General features: G+C 47.1%; 1 protein-coding gene across 2 annotated transcripts in view; it reads left to right on the top strand.

The window, feature by feature from the left end:
• The window catches only part of ZC3H3 (zinc finger CCCH-type containing 3), a 2,515,563-nt gene that overhangs the window by 2,327,681 nt on the left and 175,758 nt on the right, over positions 1-12,124 (top strand). The gene's annotated exons all lie outside the window — the stretch shown is intronic.

Here is a 12,124-nt window from a genome sequence, read left to right as displayed (position 1 = left end):
GCTGTAAATATACTACTGGCGTAATAACAATGTCTTTTCCTACTTGATTTATAAGCATTATGCGCGTCCTGCACTGGAGTCCTGTTAAAAACGAGCATTAGCAAAGCCAACAGATTGGGTTTGTGTGTAGGTATTAGTTAGGCATTTGCCAGGCACTGCTGCTATTTGCCCAGGTACGTGCTACCATTCATGGCCAGTTAGTACCATTACGGCAATGCCTGGCAATTACCTTTCACAGATCTACACAAAAGCTAAAACTGTTGGCATTGCCAGTGCTTGTTTATATCTAGCAGAGCACATGTGTTGCTTGCAGGCAAAGGCGTTGCTAGGGGAGGATTGGGGCGGGGGATGGGGTGGGAGGTGTCAAAGTGGGCTATAGCCCCTGGTCTTTTGGTTGTAGCCCTGGATAGAATCTCAGGAGATGCAACCAAAAGGCTAGCTAGCCCCCAGTCCTGACATTAGCGTAGCCCCGGGTCTTTTCCAGCCCTAGGCCAGCAACACCCCTGCGGGACCATTATTGCTATGTTTGTGGCATGCCCCATGTGCGCCTGGCTCATTTGCTTCGCCCCCCTTCGGCATTGTGTTGTGTAGGCACATTTCCTCGTGAGAGCGCCTGCTGAAGACAATCTCCGTGGGACAGTGTGTCGGGGAGACCCGCTTTAGAAGTCCCTTTAGTTTATCTCACGTGATGGAGTAGTTGAGGGGGTGTAGGTCATCATAGGTGAACCCCACAGCGCTCGCCCCTGTGTTCTTTATTCACTTTCTGTCATGTAATGAAGAAAGGGCGGTTTCCGATCTGAGCGTGCTGATAACTAGAAATTATACACCTGTTTCTTCGGGCAGAGATGGATGGCGTGCCTTGCCAAATGCGGTGGGTGGTATTAAGCGAGCGCGCGCAGGAAGGAGCCAAGATTGATCGCACAATTTACAGAATCTGCCGGGCGCAGGGGGAACACACATATGTTTTGCTATCCTGTGTTCGTATTAATACAGACAAGGCTCAGCTCGCCTTCAATTTGCATCAAAATGTAATTGGAATTCGTAGAGTTAATTGAGACGGCGTCAGCCATGAAAGACATGGCACCAGTGCATTCGTGAACCCGGATGAGCTTGATGGATGGCAAGCGGAGGTTTTCAGCATCGAGAGAGAAATATTGAATGTAGCTGAGGAGCACAGATTTCCCACCTGGGTCCTCTGGGAAGTCACAGTCCATATGTAGTCCGTGCGTCCTAACTCTTCTAATGCACTGCTTGTGACCTCATAGGTGGCATCACAGATTGAATCATTTCAATTATCTGCCTTTCTGGACAGGCTGGAGGGACTAGCTGAATTCCTTGGAGTCCATAGGCCTCAACAGGATCAGCCAGAAACTGGAGTACTGGTGGAGGTATTACCAATTCAACAATTATCCAGGTCCGGAACCCGATCCAAAAGGATGCACTCCCTGTTTCCAAAAAGACGTTGTAAAAACCACATTCATGTCAGCCCATGAGTAAAACATCTTGATGCCTGTTATAGGCATGGATTGTGTCCTCCCACGTCTTCCTCATCTATAATATACCCGGATATCCTGCTTGCAGCTCGGAAACCTTTCTCAGCAGAGGGTGCTCGCTGACCTCATGTCCCTCGAAGGCCTCAGTCTCTCTCGAGTATGACGTCAGCGTCGGTATAAAAGGCACAGACCGCGCCCGTTTCCTCAGCTCTGTTTTTACGCAGAGTTGCTCGAAACAGTACTTTCACCTCCGCGGGTTTCCTGACTGCGTAGTTCATGAATAATGTTCAAAGTATGTCTACTTCTACCCCAAAAACAGCTTTCAAGAGATGTGCCAACTGCGGTTCAAAAATGTCCATTAGCATTCCGCATCGGTATGTCTCTGTATTCTGCGACAACTAGTCCCATTTTCCCTAGAGAGCACAAATTGCTAGAAGCCTTAGGCAAGAAAGTAACACTTCTTTGCACCTCCTCCAAGCAAATACAGAAGGTTTGATAGCGGTGGCAAGCCAAAGATTGTGGAAGGAGATTTCAGAATTTACAAGAGACTTTTCATAGACCGGCAGGAAGCATTTAAAGCTGGTTTGGTGGAAGCAAAACTGATTGCACAAGATTTGTAAAAAGCAGTATAGTTGAGGGGCATCTGTTAAAATAACCTAGTCCATGGGATTTTGCATGAAGGGGAAGGTATGCCTACCAGGGCTGCATGGATAATGAAGCATACAATCATGTACAGCCAGGTGTTTTTTCTGAATTTGTGGCAGAGGGCCTGTGTGACGACATTAATCCAAGATGGCCACTGCTCCCGATACTTTATTTTGTTTTTGACCTGTAACTGCTTTTAGGTTGTTTCTTTGAAAAGTTTTATCCTTCTGGACCTCGCGTTGGGCCGGGACTGTCCGTACTGACCGATATGCTATCTGGGGCCACAGGGTGGAGCACTGTCAACGCCACCCAACGGAGTAGTTCATTACTGGAGGCCAGCCTCTGTACCTGAATCGCTGTCTCCCAAGCCGCGGTCTCGGCGGCAATCCATCTTTTGAGATCATCCCACCAAAGGGCCTCGCTTAGGCCTACGGTGCTTTTCCATCCCATGTTTACGCGTCTTTTCGCTGTGATGTATATCAAGTCTTTGAGTTTATTTAGGGGCTTATTCTTACTGTCTCGTTTATACCTTCCCAGAATACAGCCTGCTGGTTCGTGAATTTCCACTTCAATCTCTGCGTTTGCAACCCTCTCCTTCACCTGGGCCCAGAACCTCTGGACCGTCGGGCAGCCCCAGAACATGTGGGTCATTCCCGCCCTTGGCTCATTGCATTTGGGGCATATGTGGGTTGTGGCTCCTTTAAACCTTGATATGGCATCAGGTGTGAGGTAGGCCCTGTTGGTAATGTACAGTTGGATGAGTTGGAGACGGGCATTTCTAGAAATATTCTTATGGTAGTGGGTTACTCTCTCCCATGCTTTGTCCTCAAATTCAAGGCCCAATTCCCTCTCCCACCTCTCTCTGCATTTAAGTTCTTTTTTGGTGGTGCCCTGTAGTAGGGCTTCGTATAGTCTGGAGGTTGTGTGGCCCCCCTCAGCAGTATCCAACATCGACTCAATGATATCGTTCTCCCTGATTTGGTCGGTGGCCTCCGGCCATCTGTCCTTCATGGCCTGTGTCATTGCTCTGTGGAGCAGAAACTGGCCTGTGGGCAGGCCTGTGGACTCGCTGAGGTCACTAAATGTCATGAGCTCCTGTTCGTAAATGAGGTCTCCTAGTACTGCATAGGGTTCCCACAGAGTGCGTATTTCTGTGTGTCCCCATGAGAGTTTAGCCATGACTGCCGCAATGGGGATCTGCGGGAAATATGGGTCTGTCGCCCCCACTGATTTGCAGGCCCGCCTCCAGAGCTGGGATCCAAGTCTAACCAGGTATGGGTAATGTCTCAGGGCCCCCTTGTCAACCCATAATAAGTCTCGGAGCAACCGACGAGGCAGAGCTGGTTGGAGGAGTCGGGTGTCAGAAGTGGTTTCATCTGCCATCCAATGCATCACATGCCTTAGTTGGCTAGCCAAGTAGTAAAGTTCGAAATTAGGGACCTTTAAACCCCCCCTCTCATATGGTCTATGGAGAATTTCCAGCGCCACCCTGTGCCTACCTCCCCGCCAAAGGAACCCCCTGCAGAGTTTGTTTATGTCTCTGAAAAAGGAGCAAGGGATGTTGAAGGGGACGTTGGAAAAGCAATGCAGTAATCGGGGGAGTGCCACCATTTTGAGGAGACCCGCCCGCCCAGCCACCGAGAGAGGGAGCTTACTCCAGAATTCCATAGATTTTGCAAGGGTATCTTTGGCCCTAACCGTGTTGAGAATGTGTTCGGTGCTAGGGTTACAGTGTATGGTAACACCCAAGTATCTGAACAATGTCACCTGCCATTGAAGGTCTAAAGGGGGTAAGGATCTATGCTCCTCTCTGTACAGTGCGGCGAGGGGGTAGAGACAGGACTTATCATTATTGCTCTGAATGCCAGTGTGTTTGTGGAAACCATCTAAAGTCTCTAAAATGTAGGGCAGGAGATGCTCCGGTTTGTGCAGGTACAGCAGCATGTCGTCTGCGTACATAGAGACGAGGTGTGTCTCCCCGTCGAATTCGATGCCTCCGTCTTCGTACTCCTGCCGGAGGTATGCAGCTACAGGCTCCGCGGCAATAATGTATAGCATAGGGGACAGTGGACAACCCTGCCGTGTGCCTCTGTAGAGGGGCCATTTCTCCGAGTATGACTTATTGGTGCACACTCTGGCCATGGGATTGGTGTAGACCAATTGGGTCCATTTCAGGAAGGCGGGTCCGATCCCCATCCTGACCATGGTGGCATATAACCATTCCTCTCTCGCCGAATCCAAGGCCTTGGTGGCGTCTAGTGACGCCACAGCATATTTCTGGGGCCCTCGCTCGGTGCTGTATATTATGTGGTGTAATCTGCGCAAGTTTTCGGTGATAGAGCGCCCAGGCACGTAGCCAGTTTGGTCCTGGTGAATCAACAGGGGTATCGCTCTACGTAATCTATTAGCAAGGAGTGCAGTCAGTATTTTGTTATCCACATTTAACATAGACAGTGGTCTATATGACCCACAGTCCGTCCCATCTTTTCCCGGTTTCAGCAGGGGGATTATTATGGCTTCTCTCATGGAGTCGGGAAGGGTACCACACTCGTAAGCTTCGTTGTATACCTGTGCTAGCAGTGGGGCAAGGGTCTCCTCATATGTTTTATAGAATTCCCCGGGTAAGCCATCCATGCCCGGCACTTTCCCAGATGGTAAGGATCTAATTATTGCTTTTACTTCGTCGGGGGTGATTGGGTCGTCTAGGGCTTCAGCCAACTGTGAATCTATTTTTGGTAGCTCTATGTTATCCAGGACGTCCTCTATCTCGGTGTCAGTGGGGGCAGGGTCTTGGAGTATAGGTCACGATAGAACTTGGAAAAGACCGAGTTGATCTCTGCCTGGGTGTGCGCTGTGGTGCCGTCAGGTCTGAGTAAGTGGCAAATGGGAGTCCTAGGGGTTTCCTTTTTGTAGAGCCAGGCTAAGAGTTTACCGGGTTTATCTCCCAGCATGTGCGTTCTTTCAGTGTGCTTAGCGTATCTTAGTTTCCCCAAGGTTTCCCAGTGTGACAGGCAGGTCTGTCTCAGTTTGGTAATTTCCTGTAGATGTTCTGGAGTCAGATCTGTCCTGCTCTCCAGCTCCCCCAACTCCCTTTCCGCACCCTCCAGGGAGTTCGTGATGGACCTCTGGGCTCCCCCCACCGCGGCTATCATCTCCCCCCTCATGACCACCTTATATGCCTCCCACGCGGTACCGACGCATTCAACACTGTCCAGGTTGTTTTGCCAGTATTCGTCGGTACTGTCTTGTATATGGTCGCGAAAGGCTGCATGGAGCAGGGCTTCGGCCCTAAGTCTCCAAGTGGGAATCGGGGGTCTGGGCGGGTACACTTCCCAGGTGGCCAACAAGGGGGAATGATCTGACAACACCCTTGACAAATATTGTGCTTCGCTAAACGTGGCTTGCTGCCCCAGACTGACTAGAATATAGTCCAGCCTAGTGTGGACGTTGCGTGGCAGGGAAAAGAAGGAAAATTCTCTTTGCTCAGGGTCCTGTTCCCTCCACAGATCACATAGTGATAGCTGGCTTATTAACTTGGATAATATCTTGGCTGGGGGGGATGGGCGGGAGTGTTTAGTATCAGACCTGTCTTTGAGGGGATCAAGTGTGCAATTATGGTCTCCCCCCCCCCCAAATCATGGTGCAATTTACATAGGGGCTCAGTCGCGAAAACAGGGAGTGGAAGAAAGCGGTGGCATCATGATTAGGAGCATAAGTACTAACCAGGCATAGTTCCTTCCCTTCCATGGTACCTTGCACAAGTGCCATCCTGCCCTCGTCGTCCGTTCTGGTGCTCACCACTCTGAATGGGGATGTTCGAGTCGATGCAAATCAGGACCCCTCTTGCATAAGAGGAGTAGGAGGAACCGATCAGGGTTCCTCGCCATGTTTTGGCTAGCGCCTTCAGTTTTTCTGTCGTCAAGTGTGTTTCTTGAAGCATAGCAATTCCGACCTTGCATCGTCGCAAATATGCGTGTATCCGGCGTTGTTTCACAAAGCTGTTCATGCCCCTGACGTTCCACGTCATTACTTTTATTTTTTCAGCCATAGGCGCCGTGGTGTCCGTTGCTCCTCCTCGGCCTCGGTCGAGGTCCTGTCGATGCTGTATCTGTCGTGCAGTTATCCTGAGGTCTCGGTGTTTTTTGTCCAAACTTCCCAACGTGGGCGCTAACTCTACGTTTCTCCCTCCAACTTTGCAAACATAGAACTGGTCCAGCGAGGTGACCCTCGTTCTGACTGTCCCGTTTCGCTCCTTAGGACCAGGCACGGTCTTCGGGTGCCCTACGGGTGGGTAAACGTACCCTGAAAAAGAAACTCCTGGGGGTTTGGGCGAGCACTTGCTTCGGTTTCCGCAAGTAGGATCATATATTGCTGTCCGTCCATCCAGTCCCGTGCTTGTTCCGGGGTGTCGAACAGGAGGGTCCTGTTGTTCTGTATTACCTTTAGTCTTGCAGGTTATGGAAGCATGTACCTCAAACCTGCTGCTTTCAATCTGGCTTTCGTATATATGAACTGAGCTCTGCTCATCTGTACTTGGAAGGTGTAATCGGGATAAATCGCAATCTTGGCGGCGTCCCTCTTGATCTGGCCACCTGATCGTGAATGCGCCAAAATGACCTCTCGGTCCCTGTAATTCAGTACTTTCGCTATCATGGGCCTAGGTGGACCGCCTGGTGGTGGTTTCTTGGCAAGTGACCTATGAGCCCTCTCTATGGAGAAGCCCTTGGACAGCTTTTCTGCGCCAATCTCCTGCAGCAGGAGGTTCTTCGCATAGTTGGTGGGATCTGGGCCTTCAATGACCTCCAACAGGCCGAGAAGCCGGATGTTGTTGCGGCGAGCCCTACCTTCTGCCTCCTCCGCTCTGTCCTCCAAGTTCTTGACTCTCTGCTGGAGACCATCTACGTCGTGTAGGAGTTGGGTTTTTGCTTCTGTATTTTCGCATACCTTGGTCTCCAGCGCTTCGGTCCTGCTAGCCAAGGAGCGGATATCCTGACGATTTTGTTCACCATTGTTGCTTGGAATGTCTTAATGGCTTCCAGTAGTTGGGTGTTGCTAGGTTCAGCTGCCGTTTCAGCGGGGCCGCTTTCCGTCCCAACAGATGCCGTGTCCGAGGCCTCAGGGTTGGGGAGTCTGTTGGCCATGAAAGCGTCTATGGTGGTCTGGCGCTGCTTGGACCTAGCCCCCTTTGGCGTTGATTTGTTTGAGCGCGACATTCTCCTGGATCCGGCTGCGTCTGTGGGCTTCGGACGCTGAGGGCTGTTGCTGTAATGTGCGCTTTCTTTTGTGGCCTCGGGTGAGGCTCGCGGCTTTGAGGAGCGGAGGCCTGTGTCGGGCCTATCGTCCACGGTCCCTCGGGTGTCTCGGTAGCCCATACAACGCTGCCGATGCTCCGTTTGGCAGCTGTGCCTCTCAGTCGCTCTTCCTACTCCTCTCACGAGCGGTTGTGCGGGTTTGTAGTCTCGCGATCCGTTGGGATGGCGCTGGGTTCCCCGGGCTCCGTGTGTGAGAGTCGCCACCTTGGTTCCTCGCTGCCGGTCAAAGCGAGTCTTTCAAGTGTGGAGGGTCCTGGTGCTTCCCGCAGGCGTCCGCAACAATCGTGGTGCTTTGCAGGGTCTGTTGAATGTTTCAGAGCCGTAGAAAACAGCTTATAAATGGCACATCTAGTGGAGCTCAGAGCTCGCCGAAGTCGCGTCCTCTCTACATGGCGGTTAGCCTGCAGTGAGATATTTGTGCGTCAAAATTGCACCAGTTCTTTTTTTCTAGCTGCTGCCATGATCTGTTCCTTCTGATGAGAAAAGTGAACTCTGGACAGTACATTCGACAAAAGGTTTTGCGTTGTTGCATTGCTGTACAGACTCTGTGTGTCTTATCCAGTTCTTTTGTTGCTGAGTCGGGGAGGTCCAGGAGCATTTGAAACATCTCTCACACGTAGTCAGCTACCATTTGAACCGTGACCTCTCATGATATTCCTCGTATCCTAATGTTGTTTCTGTGGGTTCGATTTTCAAGGTCTTCCTGTTTTGTTCATATCATCTCCAGTTGTTTCTCTATGCCCATTGCTCTTGCTGAGCTCCACCTGGTCATGAGCCTTGTTCCCACTGTGTGTTTTCTACTTCGTTCACTCTTGTTCCTTACCCCATCATGTGGGAGTTTAGCTCTGTGACGGTTTTGACCATTGCTTCTTTAGTGTCTTTAATCTTTTTGGTGAGGTCCTGTATTGTTTCCGCCGTGTTTTTCCGAAGCGCAGTTTTCTGCCAAACACGGATCTCAGGACTTGCTCTTGGGATTCCGATGCCTTATTATTTCCACCACCCACTACTGTTGTTGGAGTTTAAGAAAGTTTAATGAACATACTTTACACTGCCATTGTTTTTGCGGGGGGGGTGGATTAAGTGGCCATTTCCTCTGCACCACCTTGGTGGTCTCCCCGTACCATCTAGGTTTAACATTGAAAGAGGCACTGCAGAGAATTCGTAAAAGCAGTCCTGTAGATCAATGTCAGGATGTCAATGTGAGCTCAAACCTCAGATGAAGCACAACACACTAGAACAGGTTTTTTGGCGGAAATCAAGAGGTACAAAAAGGGAAACCTACCTAGCTATAATACTAATTACAAGCAGGTACGCTTTCAAAAATCCTCCCCTTTAGGCCAAAATATTCCAACAACTCCAACAACCTCAGAGGAAGAAGAGGAAGAGGAGCAAGGAAGAGAGGGAACCGAAGATACAAGCAAAAGATTCACGAGATCCAGTCTCAAACACCCCAAGCCAAAACCAATACTCAAAACCTAGTTATAGACCTATCTGACAAACAACTGTCACAAACTCAAATAAATGTTCTCATCTATTGCCTCTCCTTTGCAACCAGTGTAGCACCAGACATGACAGAAGTGCAAATAGACTTATATAAATTTACCAGAAAACTCAAATTGAAAAAATTCTTTCATAACAAACCTGCCTTCTACAAACCACAGATAAGTATACCACTGATCAGTACTAGGAGTATTCAAGAAATTGAAAATATTCATCTTCTCGCTAATCTTGCGGGTGAGAATATTCAGACCTTTCTGATATTCAAAAGGACCTAGGTGCACATCAACGCAACATGGATATCTTGGAACATAAAAACAGATCTGAATTCTCGCCACCTACCGCTGGAGATAATGCAATTGAAATCTTTTACAGGGCAATTACCAAGGAAATAGACCATTACATCGATGCAAAACACAGGGGTTATAATAGCAAGAAAAACAATGTCACCAAATCAGAACGTATGGCGCTCAAGGAATTATCTGCAGATGACACACTGGTCATCAAGGAGGCAGATAAAGGAGGCAATATTGTTATCCTTAATAAATCAGATTATATTAGCATGGCTCAAGAACATCTTTCAACTCTGGGTTGCTATCACTCACCCACCCATAACCCAACTGTTCAGACTGTTCAAGAACTACAGACACTGATACAGCATTGGTATCAGTTAGGTCTACTATCTGATGATGAGAAGTCTTTCCTTATTAACCTCAGACCACAAATGCCAACTTTATACTTTCTGCCAAAGGTCCATAAACCGTTCACCCACTTGCCCTCGGTGAGACCTATAATGAGTGGCCAAGGAGGGGTCACAGAGAACCTTGCAACATACATTGTTTCTTGTATCAAATATCTAGTACCTGAAATACCAGCGTATCTCAAGGATACTACCCATACTCTACAAATTCTAAAAAATATCACTTGGCAATCGCATTACTTTTTGGTTACCTGGGATGTCACTGCCCTGTATACATCTATTGAACATACACTAGCTCTTACGACTATTGGCCACTCTTTCAGAGCCTATTCAGCAACTCGCGCAACACATGTAGAAATGCTAAAGAGCTTTCTTGAATTCACTCTCAAACACAATCAGTTCATATTTGATGTCAAATACTATTCTCAAATCAAGGACATACATAGCCATGGGGGCTAAGTATGCCCCTGCCCTAGCAAATCTCTTTATGGCATACTTTGAGGATCTTCACATTTTTCATCATAACCCATTCAGTCAATATATCTTTACTTGGAAAATATACATTGACAATGTTTTTGCAATCTGGTCTTGAAATCTAGCTCAATTTAATGCTTTCATGCAGTTTCTAAATCTCAACCCTTTTGGCATTAATTTCACAGGTCACATACACGCAACAGAGATTATGTTCTTAGACCTCAAAATGTATATAACTGGTAACACCATACAGACTTGCACATTCCGCAAAGAAACTGCTGTCAATTCGATTTTACATGCTGGCAGCATTCATAGAAAATGTGAAATCAATAATCTACCCCGTGGTGTGTTCCTAAGAGCAAGAAGAAACTGTAGTGATGATCATAGGTTTGCAGTAGAATGCAAGTCGTTAGGAACCAGATTCAAAGAGTGAGGCTATCCGATTCCAATTATCAACAAAGCTTTGAAAGACGTTAAAAAAGTGGTACGCCTTTCTCTGTTTCCTCAAACTCAGGATCAAAGAGCCAAAATCGCTAAATCTTTTCCAAGTCATGTCAATTTTATCACCAAATTCTCTAGTGATTCGAAATGTATATACCATATGCTGAATAAACATTGGGATCTACTATTATTAGATCCAGACTTGGAACCCTACATTTCAGAGAAACCAAATATCATTTTTACAAAAGCCCCTATGCTCAGAAACCTACTGAGCCCTTCTTTTTTGAAATCTGGTTCCATGAGACAGTAAATTTGGCTATCTGAAAATACCAAGCCAATGGGCTTTCACAAATGTGGTACATGTAATTTTTGCCAGTTTGCCCTGTCACCGACAAAAGTCTTCACTTGTCATGGCAATCTACAAGTTAATATCACAGACTTCATCAACTGTCGTTCAAAATATATCATCTATGGGATCATATGTGTATGCAAGAAAGTGTACGTTGGCAGTACCATCCGGAAATTAAGAATCAGGATCAGAGAACACCTTGCCAATCTTAATAGTCAAGATGTCAGACTACCTTTTGCAACACATTGTCAATCTGAACACCAAATGGCACATTGTCGGGATATTAAATTTGTGGGACTGAAACACATCAAGCCCCATATTAGAGGGGGTGATAGACAACTTAAACTGCGCCAAGAAGAAGCATGCATGATCTGCAAACTACGTTGTTTACAGCTAGGTTTGAATCAAGAACATGAACTCAATGTGTTCCTATGAAGCTCTCTATGAGAGACAGGCAAAATGCTTGAAGTCATTGTAATTTCAATATATGCATCAGTTAATAGCGGCTATCTCTCTCCATAAACTACCTGGGTTAACCTTGGATGTCTTTATGACCTATAGACACAAGATACTTAGACACTAATTATAGGTCATGCATTATGATGGTTGATGACACTTGGTGACGCTACCACATCCACATAGGTGCAAGAATCAATTTTTGGAACTCTTGCCAGTTTATAATCGTAGTTACTTGTAATCCACCAGCTTAGCAGCACTGTGTATCCTCCACACAATATTTCTCATCAATCCATGGAAACCATTTGACCGATCAGCTGAATATTTATATATATGTCAATTTCATGATATATGCATTAACCGAATTGCTACCAATTACAGACATTTTTTTCTTAGCCAGGACCATAGGTAATTCTATCACGACTTGCGCCACGCAAAAAGCACGTTCACGTGGCTTTTGCAATCTCACAATAAGGCCTCAGCAAGCCATGTTAAACACTAAATACTAACAGTATGACCGTAGATTCAATCACAGGTACACGCTACATATTATTCAATACCATTATATTACCAACTGTTCTGCTTACAAATACTTATTATTATGTCTCAGTCAAGACCATTGAAAGTCCATTACGACTTGCTTCATGCTAAAAGTACGTTTACATTGGGACTACGATCGCGCCGTCTCAATACTTTCTATTATACTAACCATGGGTTGTGTTTTAAACAACATTATGTGCATTTGACTCGAAACGAG

Source organism: Ambystoma mexicanum, chromosome 5q (genome assembly GCF_040938575.1).
Source record: "Ambystoma mexicanum isolate Mex_15411 chromosome 5q, UKY_AmexF1_1, whole genome shotgun sequence".
Classification (NCBI taxonomy): Eukaryota; Metazoa; Chordata; class Amphibia; order Caudata; family Ambystomatidae; genus Ambystoma; species Ambystoma mexicanum.
This window is presented reverse-complemented; position numbering and strand designations above follow the sequence as displayed.